At 36.4% G+C, this 19,945-nt stretch overlaps 1 protein-coding gene across 7 annotated transcripts in view; it reads right to left on the bottom strand.

The window, feature by feature from the left end:
* MEF2A (myocyte enhancer factor 2A) overlaps window positions 1-19,945 on the bottom strand; it is a 121,279-nt gene that overhangs the window by 74,022 nt on the left and 27,312 nt on the right. The gene's annotated exons all lie outside the window — the stretch shown is intronic.

The following is a 19,945-nucleotide window of genomic DNA, read 5'->3' on the forward strand; positions in this document are numbered from 1 at the left end:
AATGCACACATACACAAAATTATTTGTCCTTTAAAACTTTTGAAAACTTAGACATCCTGTCAAATTATAATACAGAGAAAACACTAAGGATTTGATGCTAAGGAGACTAAGTTATATACCGTGACAGAAGGTAGGATCATAATTACCAGGTACTGGAGGGACAGAGGAGGACTTATCGTTTAATAGATATAAGATTTAGGTGTGCAATGATGAAAACATTCTCAGTATAAATATACAGAAACATGAATCAAAACATTTAAGTACTAAAACAAAAATTAAATATATGACCTTAAAATAATGGCAGGAAGCCAATTTCATTGATGCTAATTAAAGATTAACAACTACTAACTCTTTTGGATCAAACGACACATTTCTTTAGCTAAAGATTTAATTAAAAAGGCAATATTTAAAGCCAGGAGCATGCCTGTAATCCCAGCACTCGGGAGGCAGAGGCCACTCTGGTCTACAAAGCTAGTCCAGGATGCCAAGGCTACACAGAGAAAACCTGTCTCAAAAAACCAAAACCAAAACCAAAAAAAGGACCACATTTTTAACCTACTTTTAAGAAACATTCTTCATAAAAAGTAAATACTGTGGGCTAGACAGATGGCTCAGAAGTTAAGGGCACTGTCTGTTCTTCCAAACGTCCTGAGTTCAAATTCCCAGCAACCACATGGTGGCTCATAACCATCTATAATGAGATCTGGAGATCTGGTGCCCTCTTCTGGCCTACAGGCACACATGGGGGCAGAATACTGTATAGATAATAAATAAATAAAATCTTTAAAAATATATATATACTGTACCTTTCCCGAGGGGGGAGGAAGAACCTTCCTAATTAAATCTCAAGTCTTAAAACTGTAATCAGGCAACACAAAGAAACATTACTTGAAACTTTCTGACAAGTGAAAATTTTCTGTCTTTGAAATTTAGGAATTGTATTAAAAATTAAAAATATTCTCAACTCAGATCTACTCTCTTAAGTTAAGACATATCACAGAATCAGCATCCATGCTAAGAATAATGTGGCAGTTATACTGATTACAGATAAGTAAAATATATTAAGAATAATTATGCCCACTATTTGAAGGAATTTTGCTAAGGAAATAAGTATTTTAGGGATTGGAGAGATGGTTCAGTGGTTAAGGGCATATAGTTCTTGCAGACAACAAGAATCCACAAGGTGACTCACATACATTCCTCACTCAGATTCCCTTGGTTTCCTCTTCTGACCTCTACATGCACCAAGCATGTATGTGGTGTACACACATTCAGGCAGACAAAAACCGCATACATGAAATAAAAAGAATAAACCTGATTTAAAATTTTTAAGTAAGTATTTTAGGTGCACACACTTTAAAAGTAAGGTATAACCTATTATTAAACTTGACAATTATGAGTATCGATTACTTTTGTGATTCTATTGAATCAATCACATATCAAATGTTTCAAAAGCTACTAAAGCTGGGCATGGGGGTACACGCCTTTAATCCCAGCACTTGGAAAGCACAGGCAGGAGGATCTCTTTGAGTTCAAGGCCAGCCTGGTCTACAAATCAAGTCCAGGACAGCCAGGACTACAAGAGAAATCCTGTGTGGTGGTGAGGGGGGGGGGGGGGAGACACAAAACAACAACAACAACCTCAAAAGCTACTAAAACAAACTCTGGAATAAAAACAATTACATGTAAACAATCAACAACTAAACCCTTTTAATACATGAAATACTAATAGAAACTTTAATATTTAACAATTCACTATTTCTTTATAAACAAACTTAAGGATTCCATTTTGGACATGCTAAACTTGAGGTGGCCATGAACACATGGAAATACCAATGGGAAATTCAATCTGAAACTCATTTGGAAGACTCAAAGTTCACATTTGGGAGTCTTGAGAATACAGCAAAAAGTAAGCAGTTTTGTTCAGTGGCTAAAAACCACATAAGGAAACAAAATATAAATTGGAAAGAAAATTAAGTCCACCCAAAAAACAATTTATTTTGTTACACAGTAACAGCTCCAAACCATGCTGTAGACATGAGGTTTGTAAACAACTGGGTCAACATTCAAAATCCAAACACTTCAGTAAGAAATGGACTCTCACCTTACCTTGAAAAAAATCTATTTCAAGTCTACTTTCAAGACTTATTATAAGGAAATAACAAACAAACAAACAAACAAAACTCAATGGCAAGAGATCCATGTTTATCCCAATGTAATCAAAACAATGGGGACGGGGATATGGGGAAGGTAGAGACAGAAAGAAGCACAGAGAGATGGCCTGACCATATAATGAACTATTACAGCCATTAAAAGGGCTGAAAATTATGTATGTTTTAATATAGTATTTGTTTTTCTTATATATTCACATATATTCACATATATTGCATATATTCACAATATAATTTTGTTGGTAGAAAAAAAATGCTAGTTTTTCTTCCAAAATTCTGTAGATTAAAAAAAAAAAAAAGGACTAAATGATGTAAGTCAGGAAACTGAAATAGTAACTTCTGGGCAGTCTTTTTCATTGTTTTCATTTAACATAATTACTATGAGGAGAAAAAAGTTACTACAAACAAAAACTAAAAGCTGCTTTTAAAATTTAGAAAGAAAAAAATCCTGATAGCAAAAAGGTGTTTAGAATGAACTTTAAACATTATTGAAATGTTGTTTCTTCAACACCTTGTGCAATTTCTGGGTTCTATTTTTCATGACATGTTTACAATTTAAATGTATTACCTGTCTCAGACATCCTGTTACACCTTGAATGAGAAAACCCAGATCCTTCTAGGCCCAAACATATAATACCATTAAACTAGGTACAGATCTTGACAATTTCTTAGTGAAAATAACTTTTTTTGTTTGTTTTGTTTTGTTTTTCGAGATGTTTCGCTGTGTAGCCTTGGCTGTCCTGGCCTCGCTTTGTAGACCAGGCTGACCTTGAACTCACAGCAATCCACCTACTTCTGCCTCCCAAGTGCTGGGATTAAAGGCATGTGCCACTACCACCCGGCCAAAAGTAACTTTTTTTAAACAAGAAAATTGAAAGCAAAAGCATTATATGTACCATGAAGGCTAGAATAAAATTTTCAGATATTTGGGGGTAAAATTCATACAAATACATGACAATATTACTAAAAACCATATTTCAAAGTATGGTATAACATGTTACTAATATTTAGAATCCCAAACCAAAATGGGTATTAATATTATTTCTTTGCCCATACAATGGAAATCAGGAAACATAAAATGGAAAACAACTCATAATTAATTTTCAATAATTGGAAGTATGCCTGGGTTTGTAAAAAGTTATATCACAAAAAACTAAAAATAAATACTATATTAAAACATACATAATTTTTTGTTTTATGTATAGTAGCTACTCTCATTTGATTCCCCCATTAACTCTAAGTTATCAAATGAAAATGAAAGAGTGCTACTTAAGTCAATACTGTGCTGGGACTCACTTTTATCTAAATTTTACCTTTATAAAACATTAATAAAATTGCCTTTAAAAGTACTTTATAATTTTCAAATAATCTTAGAAATCATTACATCTCCTTCAGCAATGAAAATGAAATCTACAATGACCAGTCTAAATTCTTAGATAAAATAGTCAAGAACTTAACATAGTCCATAACTTAGCATCTGTTCCCAAACTTCAAATTATTAATATACCAACTTTTCAAATTATGTACTACTTTGCACTGCAATCTATTTTTTCTTCTCTTTTACTTTAAGTAAGTATATTTGATTTCTTTGTTTGTTTGTGACAGGGTCTTTCTGTGTAGCCTTGGCTGTTCTGGACTAGCTTGGTAGACCAGGCTAGCCTACAACTCACAGACATCTGCCTGCCTGTGCCTCCTGAGTGCAAGAAGAGAGTGATGAGAAATAGGTATTACTTTCATCTATCTCTGCCATCCATTTTTGGCTAAGACTCTAAATTTTTTTTTTGAGACAACAGCCTTGCCATGGAGCCCCGTTGGCCTCAAACTCACAATGACTTTGCTTGAGCTTCCTGAGTGCTGGAATTCTAAGTATTAAGCCACCACACCTGGCTTTGTAAAAGACCCGGCATGGTAAATGACTAAAAAGTATTTTTTCAGGCCTTTCTAGTATATTTTCATACTATGTTCATATAAAAACATCATTTCTTAATTCTCATAACCTCTTGTAAAACTGACATGAACTATATAGCACAGGCAACAAATTTCTATCTCAAAGTCACAAATACTAAATACAGGAGCCCAAAGTTAAGCATCATTCTAACAGAAGTTCCGAAGCCTGGGAATGGAGAGCGAGTTCCGTGGTTAAGAGTGCCTGCTTCTCTTCCAATGGACCTGACTGAGCTTCCAGCAGCCACATCAAGGAGCTTATCACCACCTGTAGCATAGAACCAGAGGTTCTAATGCCCTCTTCTGGCCTCTACCTCCATGGGCACACACACATTCTCTTTCCCCATCCCCCACCCCATCTCTCTCTCTCTCTCTCTCTCTCTCTCTCTCTCTCTCTCTCTCTCTCACACACACACACACACACACACACACACACACACACACACACACACACGGGGGCCTCTCTGAGATCTAGCAGGGTGATCTAGTCCTCCTGTACTTACACATCAGACCAATCCCCTGTGTTCACTGGACTACATTCCACCTAAGCCAGACATCCAACCTGTAGGTCCAACCCAACCCACACATCCTCTCTTCTGCCCCAACCTACTTTGCCTATATCAAACACAAAATTAACTAATGATGCCCACATACCGAGATCTTATCACAAATATATACACAATATGAAAGCTCAAGGTCACATCGCAGTCCCAAACTCACCACGCCCACAGAAATGTTTGCTATTTCTGTGGACCCCAAGACACAGAATTTAAAGATCATAAAATCCATCAAAGAACTGAATGAGTTTAAAGACAAAAAGAAGCAGCTTAATGAACTTAAAAGAGAATAAATGCTTGAATGATGCCAAGACAAAGCAAAACCATAAAAATAATGGAAATGATAAGGGCAATACAGAATAAAGAGAAGTATTAAAGAGGATTCAAGCTAAAATGAAGAAAGAATTGAAAACCCAAAACCCCAACTAGACAACTCAAAGGAAAGCCTCACATGTAGAATAAATCAAGCAGAAGAAAAGAATATAAAAGAGAGGATCTAGAAAACACACACACACACACACACACACACACACACACACACACCAAAATAAAGGACCATACAGGAAATGCAGGACATCATTTAAAAATAAACAAAGCTTCATATCATAGGACAGATGAGAATAATCCTAAGTCAATGGCATATACCACATCTTCAACAAGAAAACTTCCCCCAAGCTAAGGAAGATATATCCGTACAGATACAAGGAGCACAAAGAATACCATCAAACCAGACCAGAAAAGGCATCTCATAGTTAAAACACTATGTATACAGAACAAAGGGAAAGTACTGAAACCTTCAAGAAAAAATAAATACAAGTTACATATAAAGAAAAACTCATCAGAATAGCATCTACTTTCTCAATGGGAACTTTGAAAGCCGGAAGAGTCTGCACCAATTCATTCCTAAAAGACTATGGCAGCAAACCTACACAAATATACTCAGGAAAACAAAACAAAAAAAAAAAAAAAAAAAAAAAAACCAACAACAACAAAATGCCCCACTAACTCCAAATGGATCAAAGACCTAAATGTGAAACCTGAAACTAAGACACCGTAACTGCTGGAAGAAAAACACTGGCTGTACCCTACAAGGTGTAGGTGTGTGAAAGGACTTTCTGAATAAGAACTCCCAAGAATTAAGCTCAACAAATTGAACATCAGAAAACCAAAAAAATAAAATAAAATAAAATAAAAAATAAAAAATAAAATAAGGAGGAAGCCTCAGAATGGAAATGTTGGCTAGCTATACATCTGAAAGAGGATTAGCATTCAGAATAAAAAACAAACAACTCATTCAAAACATGGGCCTTGGATTTAAACAGAGTTCTCAAAAGAAGAACTATCTGGGAGGGGAAAAAGTGTATTGCCCCTAGAAGTTAGGTGCCAATGAAACAGATTTGACATGCCATCTTACCCCAGTCAGAATGGCAAAGATCAAGAAAACAAGGACAACCAATGCTGAAGGAGGTATGGGGGCTAAGGAACCCTCCCTGACTGTTGGTGGGATTGCACACTTTACAGCCTGGGAGAACTCTCAGATAGTCACAAAGAAATCTACCATATTTCCCATCCAAACCACTCCTTGGCATATGCCCAAAGGACTTGAGTTCCTACTCTACAGATACTTGCCCAGCTATGTTCACAGTTGTTCTATTCACAATAGCTAGGAAATGGAAAATGAATGTGGTACATATATACACTAATGAATACTATTTAGCAGTTTTTTTTAAATAAAAAGGAAGTGATGAACTTTGCAGGTAAATAGATGGAACCAGAAAAGATCATATTGAATGAGGTAATACAGACACAGAAAGACAAATATACATGTTCTTTCTCATCTGAGGCCCTAACGCCAAATATTCAAAATTTCAGATGTGAATACATTGTATGGAGATATTGCAGACATCAGGAAAAGTGAAAATGGACCACTGTGGGTAAGGAGGGCAAGAATGAAGGGATACAAGTAGGATACAAGTAATCTGATGTGGTAAATGGGGGAAAATGGGTTTCTATTTGAGGACAAGGGGGAGGGGAGAGATGAGAGATAAATACAGAAAGAAGCACTAACCAAGGACAATACAAAAGTAAACATCAAACCCCTACTCTGATCTACCCAACGGACAGGACATTCTCCACAGTTATGTGGAGAGCAAGGACTGACTCTGGCATGAACTCTGGTACCCCATATTTGACCACCTCCCCTTGGTGGGGAGGCCTGATGGCACTCAGAGAAAGAATAAGCAGGCTACCAAGATGAGATTTGATAGCCTATGACCGTATAGTGGGGTAGGAGGTCCCCCTCGGTCATAGACCTAGGGAGGGGAATAGGGTAAAAGCGGGAAGGAAGGAGGGATGGGAGGATACAAGTAATGGGATAACAACTGAGTTGTAATCTGAATAAATTAATAAAATTTTAAAAAATACAGAAAGAAAGAAGGCAAACTCAGAAAAAGTCATAAGGAATCATGCTATTTACCTACTAAATTAGGCATTTACTGAAAACCACTTATAATACATCTAAGTCAGATAATACATAGCTTAAATGAAATTTCCCCATATAGGCTGACAATGTTCACCCCTACCAAGAGCCAAATACCAACAAAAACCCCAGCAGAAGGTATGAAAAGCCCTCTTGAGTCAATAGTCAGTGTTGTACAAAGACTCTCCCAAAAGGTTATAGGCTATTGCTGTTGCTCTGCTGCTTTTATATAATCTTATATAAATGATTATATATAATCTTCCACATATAATCATGTATGTATATATATATATAAATTTCCCTTTGAGTTTCTCTCTGCCATCAGCAGAGACAATAGCCAAAAGCTATCAGCTCTGGCGGCTAAAGAGTTAAAGAGAGTTTTAGCGGTTTTTTTTTTGCTGCTATGGGCAGAAACAGAAACAGTCACCAGAGCCACCAGCTCAAGAGCTATTAAATAGTTAAAGTAAATTCAGAGTTTCTCACCAGAAGCTAGCAGCCTCTGGTCCTGAGTTGCCAGTTACAAAGCCCCTAAGCATTAAGAGAGTTTAGATATTTTTGCCCTTTGCTTCTTTGGCTTCTTTGACTCTATGTCCCTCCTCAGTTTAACACTGTGTCAAAACTGGCTTCCAACAAGTACAGCACTGTTTGTTTTGAGCAGTGCCAGGCTTTCTATAAAACTGAGGCTGATCCCTGAGCCTCACTGAGATTATGAGCATGGCCATCACTCTTAGCTAATGTCCCATTTCTTCTTTTATTAATGTGTTCCAAAGTAACTTATTAGCACTAGAAAAACTTACTGCACTAAGTACAACTACACTAGGCTCTCTAAACACGAACACTCCTCAACTTACAAAGGGCTAGATCCTGGTAAGCCTATCATTAATTGAAAACAGTTTAAGTAAACCATGTAGGCGATACATGTAGCCTGCTGACGACCATAGTACAGCCTAGCCTAGCCTAGCTTAAAATACCAAGAGCATTTACATTTGCCTGAAACAAGGCAAAATGTGAACTAACACAAAGCCTATTTTACAATGAAGTACTGAGAATCTCATGTAATTTACTTAATATTATATAAAAAGTGAAAAAATTGTAACTGTATATGCTTTTGTACCATCTGCAAAGTTTAAAAAAAAAAAAGCTGCACTACTAACCTGAAAGGGAGAAACAGTCTACTTTGATATTTAGAACCAAACAATACCAAATCATTTTAATCCCAACTTCTACACAAAGAAACACAACTATATTTCACTAAGAAAAGGGGGAAGGGGGAAGATGTTCCATAGTCTCTTATAAAAAAAATATACACAATATACTCAGATACACTTATATTGTAATATAACAAAATAACAAAACCAATGCTTCTTTGCTTTTAAAGAACTGTGTTTCAATTCCATTTAATAAAAGGTGTTTTTACTATTTCTTACCATTAAATCTAGGCAGAAATTCATGTTCTAAATAAGACCATAGTAAGTTGTTTAAGAATAAGTAAATATTCTATCCTACTGTAAATTACTTTAAGAGTAATTACTCACTGAAAATAAAGTTTGTTGTGTGAATACAGTGACACTATCAACCCGCACTTCGTAACACAAGGAGAACACCAAACTATATATTTAATATAATTCCTATGCTTGAAAAGTAATGACCTTTACGTCACTTTCACCAAAAAAAGAAACAAAGGAAAAGAAAAAGATAGGGCACATCCTGCAAACACATTTAATTTTATAACAAAATTTTTAATTAAAAATACTATAGATTCAAGAAATAAGATCAACTTTAAAAAGCTATAGGAAACATTGAAAGGAGGATGCTTTCTCATTAGTGATGATTGTGTGTGGGGTCCTCATAAAATATTCTGCTCTGCAAAACAATTCAAACACTATGAAAGAAATCATGATGACTCAAGGCCACCATAAAACAACGCTGAATATCAGGCACACAAAAATGATTCTAAGGAGGATCAAACTAATTCATCCTTGACTCTGAGCCCTGGACACTACAAAGGGCAGTATCCACCTGTCATCAGGAGAGCCTGTGCTAGGTCTATGACCTAGCTGTGACTTCTCCAAACCAGCTATCTGTTAGAAAAATCGAACAAAGGAAGTGATCAGTCTTGGTCCCTTTGCCTAAAATAAAAATATCAAAATATCACTTTTAAGGTATTTATTTCTTAAGTTTTAGGTTAAAGAGTCACTGTATTAAAATAAAATACAGGTTTGGCTAGGTGACAAAAACATCTTTATTGGTTAAAATATAGCATCTTTGTATTTTAATTTCTAAATCTCCCTAATAACAGGTTACATATTATTGTATGTTTCAATTCTGTTTTATGGTTAGAGACATTTAAAGATGAATGCTGAAAAGTTGCAGAAGCTTAAAGGTACAATATTAATGGTCTCTAAAGAAATATGTTAAAGAAATAACACATCATTTTTAAAAACATTTTCTTTTTTTTTATTTTTTAAATTAATTTATTCATATTATATCTCAGTTGTTAGCCCATCCCATCTATCCTCCCATTCCTCCCTTCCTCCCACTTCCCCCCTACTCCCCTCCCCTCCCCTATGTCTGTGTCTGAGGGGGACCTCCTCCCCCTGTATATGCTCATAGGGTATCAAGTCTCTCCTTGGTGACCTATTATCTTTCCTCTGAGTGCCACCAGGCATCTCCATCCAAGGGACATGTTCAAATATGAGGCACCAGAGTTTGTGTGAAAGTTAGATCTCCTTCTCCACTCACCAGTGGAGAATGTCCTGTCCATCGGCTAGTCTGGGTAGGGGTTCGAGGTTTACTGCCTATTTTTTCCTTGGCTGTTGCCATAGTTTGCGGAGGACCCCAAGGCCCAGACTCGCCTGTAGTTTTCCAGGACCCGCTGGATCCTTCTATTTCCTCTTTCTCCCAGGCTTCTCACACCTAAAGTCTCAATAGGATGTCTTCCCCTCTTACCCACTATCCTGGTAAGTACAGTTTTTCATGGGGACGTACACCTTGGACTAGTGTCTCGATATAAGTGAGTATATACCATTTAGCTCTTTTTGCTTCTGTGTGAACTCACTCATTATGATAATTTCTAGTTCAATCCATTTGTCCACAAATTTTGGAAATTCCTTGTTTTTAATAGCTGAGTAGTATTCCATAGTGTAAATGTACCACAGTTTCTTTATCCATTCTTCTATTGAGGGACACGTAGGTTGTTTCCAAGTTCTGGCTATTATGAATAAGGCAGCTATGAACATGGTTGAGCATATGTCCTTGTTGTGTGGTAGTAACACATCATTTTTAAATAACAGATAATATAGCGCCCCAATTCCTAAAAATGTATTGGTCCTAAGTAGTGGCTAGACAAATTTGCTAAACAAATTGGAAATTTATGTCAATAATCATTCCTTTTAACTCTATAATGCACTCAAAGATTTTACCTATGCTTCCATAAAACAGAACAGAGTTATTTAAAATTCATAAATTATTAATCATGACTAAAAAGGTATGAATTTAAATTTTTTATCAGAATAGGCTACAAAACAACAATTTCTAGAAATACCAATGAACAGTCAATGGCTGCTAATGACTCATTTCACTTCTTTTATCATCCTAATTACAAAGTAACACAAGAACATATTCAAACTCTTAAAGGAAAGTATGAGAACTGAGGATAACCATGAGAAACTTTAAGGTACATTCAAATAAGCAAAATGCTATTCAGATTATTAGGGAACAGAACATGTAAATTGCCTTTAAACTAAAGCCCGTTTACACATAGCTTTTCATTCCCAAATTACACCCAACAAAGAGCAATGTGCAATCTTTGTGTAGGACATACAGGAGAAACAGAATAGACATACGACAAAGTTCAGAAAGGAAAATTCTCATCCTTACCACCAATTTGCTCTTAAAAGTAATTCTCATTTGTTAATGCAGATATTATGTCCATCCCAAATACTTTTCAGAAAAGCATAATTTCTAAAAATTTTTTTGTAAAAATTAAATTCTACCTAAAGATAAATGATCATTTCTGAGAAGACTCTCATGATTCAAATAAAAAATAAATGAGTTATCTACATTATGATTAAATACTATAACGTTTTAGCTTTGCATCATCCTGGTGAAATCTGTGTGTGAATGCATAGTATTATACTCAAAACCAGAAGATGTCTTTTTAAAAGTATTTCAAAGAATATAGTAATACAAGTAGATACTATAGCTTGGGTGTAAAATGCCTCTCATAGGCTTTGTTTTCCAGTGGGTGGAAATATCTGAGGGCCTATGTATGGAACCTTTAAGGATTAGGCTGGATGGTGGAAAAACAGCACTACAGAAGTGGGTATTTGAATGTTTACAGCAGAGCTCTGGTCCTTGTCTAGTTCTGGATGCTGTCTCACGCTACTATCACAGGAAGAGCCAGTCCAGCCACCTGGTCTTACACCATCATGATGGACTGTGTCCCCTAAAACCATAAGCCAGAGTAGATCTGTCCTCCCTTAGAGTGCTTTTGTCTGGCATTTTGTCAGTGAAAATAACTAATATGGTGGGCATACAATGGAACTTGACATTGGTATATATTAAGTTTTTAATATAATGTCTTTAAACAAAGTGTGATATTTTCATATTTTATCATTAATTATAACAAAAACACACAGACAGGAGACAAAAGTACATAGCTCAAGGATTTAGTATAAACTGTGGTCTCTATAATTACTATTTAAGAGCATCAACATTCCTAAGACATCAGTACCTTTCTCAATAAGCAGCCCCTCCATTACCACAAAAGGAGACCATTTTCCTGATTATTTTCATAGTAAGATAGTACCTCAGTATTTAGTGAGTTGCCATAACTAAGAATACTCTCCAAAACATGTATTAGCAATCACTTAAATGAGTCAGTCTTCTGGAGTAGTCACAGAACTTTTTTGTGGTATTTCCTAGATTAATAATAGGCTAAGCATCTCTTTGAGTGCCTTGTAAATATTTAGATTTCTCTTATGAGGTGCTTTTTCAACTCTCTTTTCCTTACACTGGACTGTCCACGATAGACAGAAGTGCTCGTAATCTTTGGGCCTGTCCCTTTTGTCTGCTAAATATATTAAAAATATCCTCTCCACTTTAGTTTGACTGTATATTTTTAGTAATCTAAAACAAGATTTGTTTAACCAAATTGCTTCCCAAATGATTATAGATCAATGCTGCTGTCAGTTTTGGTCAGAACGGCTGCTTTGGGCAATGGGCAGTGGCAACTGCTAAGACTCTAAACAGATCATAGTGCTCAGATAAATTACTGCATATCTTCAGTCATAGATACATCTATTACGCCCCCCCCATCCCAAGTCTCAGAGAACATCCTGAAGAGGAAGGGGAAAGAATGTTAAAGTTGGAGGGTGTGATGGAGTGCCACGGAGCACTATCTTCTAGACATCGCATAACCATTACACTCTTGAATCCACAGCAGCCGTGATTACTGCACAACCTACCATGTAGGGTACGATTCATAAGGCTCCATCCCTCCCTAAGGATTAATAAGCGGTAAACAATAACGAGGGGGAAGGGGCTCGTGTGCCTCTACCCCTCCCCGAGGAGATATTGGCAGTTATGGTTGCTGAGGAGGAAAGGTCCCCATGCTTCTGTAAATAAACTTCTCATCCATAGTCCTATAAGCAAACCTAGTGGAACTCACTGGGTCACCAAAAGGAGAAAAAAAAAGTAGAAGAGAGACTAAGAAGAAATCAGCAGGAGTAGAAGGGGACAATACAGGGAATGGAAGTGAAAATTATTAAAATATACTATATGCACATATGAAAATATACTGAAACCTATTAGACTTAATATATAGTAATCAAAAATGAAAGTTTGCAAAGTTTATTAATTTTTTATATTGACAGCTTTAGTTTCCTTTGAAGAAACCTTTGTCTACAGCTGGGCTTTGTAGTACAGGGCTACTCAGGAGCCTGAGGCACAAAGATCACAAGTTCAGTATCTATACGGACTACAGAGTGAGTTTAAGAGCAGCATAGGCAACTTAGTAAAACAATGCCTGAAAATAAGAAAGGCAAATAAGAAATAAGAAGGTAAAAGGAACCAGGGATATAATTCAGTGCTAAAGTACTTGACCTAATTTTTACAAGACTAACTATGGGGAACAGGGGAGTGAAAGGGAATATATGAAAGGTTTACTATCCAAAAGTTATCGCCATATTCTCCTACAAAAACTTCTAGCTATTTTATAGTTTTGCATTCTGTTTGAAAACACACAATCAGGCTTTGTTTTTTACATTATGGGAAATCAGAAAATAAGGTACTTCTTTTTGTGACAGATCATCTTTTATTATTAGTTACTGAATAATTCTTTACCCTGCCATTGTAATGTCTATATATGCATGGATCCCTTTCCAGGCTTTTGATTCCTTTTGCTTAACCCAGTGTTGTTATTTTATGGAATTAAACACTGATTCAGCTGACATCATAATCCTTCACCCAAAATGTAAAACCATTAATATCCAGCATCCGAACGAAATATGGAAAATAAAAAGCAGCAAGAAAACATAAGAACAGTCAATCAATATGGAGACCTAGAAGCCATGAACTTAGAAAGATAAACAGACAATGTTATAACAACAATTAAGGGAGCAGAGAGGTGGCTTTGTGGGCACAGGGCTTGCTGTGTAAGTTCAGATCCACAACACTTAGGTAAAAGCTGGGCATGCCAGCACACATCTGTGACCTCAGTGCTGAGGAAGCAATAGCAAGTAGGAGTCAGGGGCTTGCTAGCCAACCAGTCTAGTCAGAATAGCAAGCTCCAGGTTCAAAGAGACACTACCTTAAAAAATAAGGTAGAGAACAACAGAAGAGGACTACTGATGCCAACTTTTGGTCTCTAAACATTCAAACACAAGGACAAATCTACTCACAAATATAATCATATATAGGCCCCAGCCCCCCTACACAAAATTTTTTAAGATGACTATAGAGAAATTTAGTATGCTCAAAGGGTATGGACTCAGGAGTTGGCAAAGCACTTATTTTATAAGCATGAGGACCTAAACTTGATCCCCAACACCCAAGTAAAGGACCAGGCATGGTGCTCACATTAGTCATCCCAGCACTGAGGAGGCAGAAATAAGTTTGGTGAACAGTCAGTCTAGCCTAACGAGTGAGCCACAGTGCCCAATGAAAATCAAAGTCAATGAGTGGACCATAAGAAATGACACCCAAGATTGACCAATGGCTGCTACACATATTATATACGTAGGTACACACATGAGCATACACATGCATACAGATAAGAAAAGAAAGATAAAAGAAAATAAAAAAATAGGAGAAACACAAGTAAAACATTGAAGAAAAATAACTATACTAGTAACTTCTAAAACTACTTTGGATGATGGTTAAATTATATACTACTGGGGGTGGGGTTGGGGAGGAAACAGTGATCTTAGAATATCTGCCACTCAAATCACAGAAAGAAAACTGAGATGAGCAGTGGTATCAGTGGCAATGAAGACAGTTCAAATATATTACCATTTGAAATTACAATGAAAATATTAGGATAAATGGAGTATCTAAGAAATCATAGCCAAACTTGTCTACATTTAATTAAACCAAAACAAAAGCTAAGCAAAATCATCTCAAAGAAAAAGATATAATAACATAATCAAATTACTAAAAGCCAGTAAATAGGTCCTCCAACCCTTTTGTGACAGGATCTCACTGTGTAGCCTAGGTATGCTTAAAATTTACTATGTATTTCAAGCTGACCTCAAATTCATAGCAATCGTCCTGCCTCAGGATTCTGAGATCTGGGATTATAGGTGTGGGCCTAACTCAGTTCCAAGGGATCTGGTGTCCTCTTCTGGACACCGTCAGTATCAGGCACACAAGCAATAGACTCACATACCCACAGATAAACACTCATACACATAAAATAAAAATAAATGCATCTTTTAAAACAAAAGTCTTACAAACAGCCAAAGAAAATGTTAAAGTTGTATATAAAAATAAGAATAACAGGCTTTCTGTCAAGAACTACACAAAGTATTTCTGTAACTATTTTATACCCTATTACAGAGATAAAAAGGGCATTTTATGGCAAAAGAACAAATTCCTCATAAAAGGCATAAAACATATGCATCCAATAATAGAGCTTCAAAATACATGAATCAAAAAGTGAAAGAGAAACATACCCATTTATTATATTCAATTACTAGATCAATCAGGATGTCAGGATGTATGCTTGAAGTGGTTTTAAAAAAAAAACTCAAATAATTTGACCTAATTATGACATGTAGAAATTTCTACTCAAACACATTCTTCTTAGCACACATTAAAACATTAAGCAACACAGTCCATCTTCTATGCCTTCTCATAAATGTCAAAAAGTTCACAGGCTGGAGAGATGAATCAGAGGTTAAGAGCACTGACTGCTCTTCCAACGGTCCTAAGTTCAATTCCCAGCAATCACATGGTGGCTCACAACCATTTATGATATGATCTAATGCCCTCTTCTGGTGTGCAGGTCTACATGCAGGCAGAGCACTGTATATATAATAAATAAATCTTTTTTTTTTTTAAGTTCAAAAAATTATGTCATAGAATTATGTTCTCGGAACATAACAAAGTTAAAACACAGCCCTGGAAATTTAAGTAAATATTTGGAAATTAAATAGAAAAAACCGACAATGAAAATTTTGTATCTTATAGTTCAATGTAAATAACCATATAACACAAGGAAGAACATGAAAACAAAGAGATTCAAGATTAGATGTGTATTCATACACAAACATGCTCTCTCCTTCTCAATGCCTATTTTTAAACCTAAATTAAAACCTTCTCATGGACTGGAGAGGTGGTTGGGTGGTAAAGCAGCTGTCTAACATGAGCAAGGGTCTAGGTTTAATCTCCAACACTATAGTGGTGAGAGGGATTTGAATTCTTCACAAACATTTCCAGAAAGAAAATAAGACCTGCACTAACCTGATACAGAAATAAAGAATAGGGCTGGGGGGATGGCTCAGTAGCTAAGTACCTGGTCTGACATCATGAGGACTAGCATTTAAAACCTAGCACCCATGGAGCAAAGTAATAAGCAGGGGTTTTGTTAAGGCTTGCTGCCTTCTCAAGTGAGCCACAGGTTCAGGGGAACAGACCCTGCCTCAAACGAATAGATATAAACTGACAAAGAGGCATCTGATAGCCTTTTTCTGGACTCTGCTTAGACACACACACACACACACACACACACACACACACACACACACACACACACATTCTCATTCTGTCTCTCTCTGTCTCTCTCTCTCTCTCTCTCTCTCTCTCTCTCTCTCTCTCTCTCTCTCTCTCTAAAAATTACAACAACAACAACAAATCTTTACAAACCAAACCAAGGTCTTTTATAAACACAAAAGAGGCCAGGTGGTAGTTGCACACCTTAAGCCTGGTCTACAGAGCAGGTTCCAGTACAGCCAGGGTTACACACAGAAACCCGGTATCAAAAAGCCAAAAATAAAAAATTTAAAAAAGATAAAATCTGGGGGAGAGGCAACTGAACTGCAGTCAGGATGTAATATATGAGAAAATTAAACACAAAAGAAAGAAGGAGTTAACAAATTTTTAAATGAATCCAGTAATATACAAACAAGAATTATTTCAAAAACTCATGGTTAGTTGTTTCAATGGTCTAACGTTAACCTTACAAATATATTGAGATATTCAAAAGGAAAAAGAAAATATCATTTTAATAAATTAAAAGCAAACAAACAAAAAACAGCTAACAAAACTACCACCCACTGACAATAAGAAAAGAATATCAGCAGGAGCTGGTGAAAAGGCTGAAGGTGATCCTCCTATGACCAGCAAGGATGGGCGTTCTCACCATCGCCATTCAACAACACACTGGGATAGTTAGTCGATGAAATAGAGAATGCAAAAGAAACAGACCTATAAATTAAAAGGAAGCAATAATCTTTACCAGAGAAAAGATGGTCTACACAGAATATCCGAAGGACTCTAAGGCATCTTCTTTTTTTTAATTTATTCAGATTACAACTCAATTGTTACCCCATCACTTGTATCTTCCTGTTTCTCCATCTCTCCCGCTTTCACCCTATTCCCCTCCCCTAGGTCTAAGAACAAGGGGGACCTCCTCCCCCACTATATGGTCACAGGCTATCAAGTCTCATCTTGGTAGCCTGCTTATTCTTTCTCTGAGTGCTACCATGCCTCCTCACCAAGGGGAGGTGGTCTAATATGGGGCACCAGAGTTCATGTCAGAGTCAGTCCCTGCTCTCCACATAACTGTGGAGAATGTCCTGTCCACTGGGTAGATCAGAGTAGGGGTTCGATGTTTACTACTTGTACTGTCCTTGGTTAGTGCAATAGTTTGAGTAGACCCCTCTGGACCCCGAGCCACTCGTCACGATGTTCTTCTTGTAGGTTTCTAGGACCCTCTGGATCCTTCAATTTCCCCATCTCCTGTATTTCTCTTACCTAGAGTCCCAGTAGGATGTCCTCACATCTATCCCAATCTCCTGGTAAGTGAAGACTTTCATGGGCCATGCCTTTTGGGCTAGTGACCAATTATAAGTGTTCTAACACCAAGTTTACAGAAGGACAAATTACAAAATCTTACACATGTATCAAGTGTACTTCAGTGCTATCAGCAGCGAGCTGTTAAAAGCCCACAATAGCATTTTAAAAAGATTAAGAGATTAATGAAATAACTAGGTCTAAGACCTTTGCAGAGAGAGAGAGAGAGAAAGAGAGAGAGAGGAGCAGAGTAGAGAAAATGATTTTGAAATCAAATAGCAAAGCTGGGAAGAAATATTACTTTTTGGTGTTTGTTTGTTTGTTTGTTTTTTAGTAAGAGTCTTGTTATGCAGCCCTGGCTGTACTGGAGTCCACTCTGTAGACCAGGCTGGCCTTGACTCACAGAGATCCACCTGCCTCTGCCTCCTGGGATTAAAGGTATGTACCACTACATCCAACTAATATTACTTGCTTTAATAGTTACTGTAAAGCTACAATAAGCAAGATAGTGCAGCATTATCATAAGAATAACAAATCAAGAGAATAGAGCAAAATCCAGAACAGATCCACACATAATAGCGAGCTGAGTTTTATCAAAACTATCAAAATAATTCAACAGGGGAAAATAGTCTTCCTTTAAAAAGCTGCTGGAAAAATATGGTACCCATATTCAAAGAAATGAGCCTCAACCTTTATTTCATATTTTATACAAAAAGAACTCAAAACTGATGGCAAATCTAAATGCAACAGTTCAAAAATATCCAAAGGTATGAGGCGAGAAACCATTTTTAAAACGTTTGTCAATCCCCATGAAAAAACTCTAATTTCTACTCAGAGGCTCTCAAGCCAGTATATGTATGTATCTTTAAAGCATTTCCCATCTAATAAATATTTTTGTAACTCCTAAGCTAATCCCAATCCAAATACAGCCCATTCCGCACAGAAATGTGGTTATAAATAAGACACTCTACCCTGTAAGCCAGATGGAGAAAGTGGGAGACCACTGACTGTAACTTTAAGACTCGAATTATAACAACTGAAGTCACACTTTCAGCATAGACAAAAAAAATGACTACATTCCTACAGGAGTTTCATGTCACTAAACTTTGAGCAATCTATAAAACACATGATAAATCTTAAATTCAAATATTTACAAACAATTACACAGGTTTATATTTCAGATGCGAACTGGATGTTATTACTATCATCCCTCTGCATGTAAGAAACTCAGCATGAAGGGTACTTTATGTCAGCTGCAATAACATGCATGTCCTCTCTTGTTTCTTAGACCAACAATTATCACTGGATGAGCTGTTCTACAGTCAGACTATAATAAAAGAATAATTAATTTATAGCCATAAGAAAGTGATATGCCTATAACATAAAAACCAATTCTTTCTGCGATTTGATTAAAAAAAAAAAAGAACACCTTGAGACTGTTAAATAGCAAAAGTACTGTCCTTAAGACAGGGTCTCATGTAGACCAGACTGGCAAGGACCTTCTGATCTTCTTGCCTCAGCTTCCCTACTGGTAGAATTAAGGTGTGTCACTATGCCCAGCTGCAAAAGTATTCTTGAAATGACAAAGAAAACAAAAACAAAGGGAGAAAAAAGCCCACAACTAACATACCTTCTCCAAGATTTTACTAATGTGACTACTAGGTTCAAGCCCTATTAATGCTTCAAAATTACTTACTTTTAAATTATCTAGTATTATATAGTTTATGTCTCTTCTACCTTAAATTAAAAAATTCAGATGAGGTTTTACTGATAAAAACATCTGAGCACGATATATCTTACTAACTTATTGCAAGCACTTAGGCCAACATGACCAAAATAACTTAGTCCATACCTTTGTAAACATGGGCTCATGAAGGCAACAACTTCAAAGCCACATAAAATAATCAATCCTCTAAACAGCTCATAAGATGTGTTCCTTTTTTGTCTTTGACCTTCACTTCTGAGGCATGGCTAAAGTTCCTTTGACTTTTTTTTTTTTTTCCTTTTTTCTTTTTTCAAGACAGGGTCGCTTTGTGTAGCCTTGGCTGTCCTGGATTCACTTTGTAGACCAGGCTGGCCTCAAACTCACAGCAATCTACCTGCCTCTGCCTCCTGAGTGCTGGGATTAAAGGCATGAGCCACCACGCCCGGCTCCTTTGACTTTTTACTTGAAAACCTTTCCTTAGATTATTTAATTCATGTCCTTTAACCTTATTTTATTTTTCCTATTTATAACCAGATGAAATTGGAATGTTCTAATAAAAACTGGTGTATTCATG

This window comes from Acomys minous (assembly GCF_964271855.1).
Source record: "Acomys minous genome assembly, chromosome: 2".
NCBI lineage: Eukaryota > Metazoa > Chordata > Mammalia > Rodentia > Muridae > Acomys > Acomys minous.